The sequence below is a fragment of the Oncorhynchus mykiss genome, chromosome 16, assembly GCF_057628025.1.
Source record: "Oncorhynchus mykiss isolate SJ-2025 chromosome 16, ASM5762802v1, whole genome shotgun sequence".
NCBI lineage: Eukaryota > Metazoa > Chordata > Actinopteri > Salmoniformes > Salmonidae > Oncorhynchus > Oncorhynchus mykiss.
In genome coordinates, this window is record NC_143037.1 from 16,255,906 (window position 1) to 16,258,009 (window position 2,104).

A 2,104-nucleotide genomic window follows, 5' to 3' on the forward strand; every position below is an offset into this window, starting at 1 on the left:
CAGACGGTGCAATCGCCATCGCACTGCCCTATCCCATCTGGACAAGAGGAATACGTAAGTAAGAATGCAGTTCATTGACTATAGCTCAGCATTCAACACTACCTGTCCTCCAGGACACCTACAGCACGATGTCACAGGAAGGCCAAAAAGATAATCAAGGACAACAACCACCCGAGTCACTGCCTGTTCACACCGCTACCATCCATAAGGCTAGGTCAGTACAGGTGCATCAACGTTGAGACCGAGAGACTGAAAACAACATCTATCTCAAGGCCACCAGACTGTTAAATACGCCATCACTAGTACATTAGAGGCTGCTGCCCAATATACATAGACTTGAAATCACTGGCCACTTTAATAATGGAATACTAGTCACTTTAATAATGTTTACATATTTTGCATTACTCATCTCATATGTATATACGGTATTGTATTCTGTTCTGCTGTATTTTAGTCTCTGCCGCTCTGACATTGCTCGTACAAATATTTATATATTCTTAATTCCATTCCTTCACTTAGATTTGTGTGTATTGTATGTATTATTGTGAAATTGTTAGATATTACTTGTTAGATACTACTGCACTCTAGGAGCTAGAAACACAAGCAATTTCGCAACACTCGCAATAACATCTGCTAAACACGCGTATGTGACCAATAACATTTGATTTGATTTGATATGAGTGTATCTCAATAGTCTAAATTGGCTGGCTCTTGGAATCACCACACATACCCGCGTCTTCAGATCCCTGCAGATTAAGGAGAGAAGCTACAGGAAGGTGAGATGCACCGCTGAAGACGCATCATGATGCACTTGTACACTGTCATTCCTATGTCAAAAGGGCAGTTGAAAGTGTTACCACCAAAAAACAATCCCCACTGGAATCTCATCTCAAAGTATGTAGTTAGAGACATTTGAAGCAGACATAATCTACAGAACATAAGGTAACAATATACAACAAATAAGGTAACATACACAATAATGATTTTGAGTAAGGATGAAAACATTCTATGAGCTTGGCAGTCATCTTTGTCTCTTTTTGTCTTTTTGTACAGGAGACACAGGATATGTTTCACTACAATCCATTCATAAACGTTGATCCTGAGTTTTGAGACGTAGCCATGTCAATGGCTGTCTTTTGGCACCAGTGTAGCCCCAAATCGGTCCCAAAATGCTGGGTATTGTTCTAGCTCTTCTGGCCAGTCCAGGTGGGACCTGATCTTCACCAGTCTGGCCAGTCCAGGTGTGCGGACAGCTGGCGAGGAGGGATGGCCTCCAAGAAGACCAGGATGAGGATCTCCCCGTGCTCCACCCGCAGCCGGTTAGTGGCCAGCTTCATCTCTAAAGAGCACCAGTTTCTGAGGAGGTAGTGGCTGCTGACCAAGGAGACGGTCCGGCAGCTACTGTAGAGACTCTCTGTGATATTGTCCACAATATCCTTCCCCAGCTGGAAGTCTCTGCTGTGCAGACACAAGCGCAGGAAAGGGGGACCTCCTTGTTCCAGCTTGGGCAGGTCCTCCTACACCTCCCAGCGCTTGTCTTTCCCGCTGTAGGGCGAAGTACCGGTACTGTCCCTTGTTGTTCCAAAACACGACCTCCTCCAACCAGCCGTGAGGGATGTGGAACAGAGCCAGACGATAGTGGCCAGCCAGGTGATGTAGCAGATCCACCAGCATGAAGAGCTGGAGGCCCAGAGAGGTGGAGACAAACTAAATAAATCCTGTGTCCACAGGAGGCCCAGACAAACTAAATGAATCCTGTGTCCGCAGGAGGCACAGAGAAGGGTAGACAAACAAAATTAATCCTGTGTCCACAGGATGCCCAGAGAGGTGTAGACAAACAAAATGAATCCTACGTTCACAGAACAATGCATGTGGGCGTATTTGCAACGTAATCCCTCAAAGGTACAGTACCAAAACATGACATTAACTTATTGATTCCGTTTTGCCCAGTTATGAAACCAAGCATTGTCGCAACTGCATTGTAAAATAAGCTATTGTATGAGCAGATACCTTTTCAGGGGCCAAGGGAATTCTTTCATTATCATAAGTTCACTGTTAATAACCAAATGTAATTCTATCTATTACTCTAAGGTCCTTTTCCAAG

At 44.5% G+C, this 2,104-nt stretch overlaps 1 pseudogene; it reads right to left on the reverse strand.

Moving 5' to 3' along the window:
* Positions 1–1,097: 1,097 nt before the first annotated feature.
* LOC118939491 (toll-like receptor 13) lies at positions 1,098–1,695 on the reverse strand (annotated as a pseudogene).
* Between the last annotated feature and the right edge of the window lie 409 nt (positions 1,696–2,104).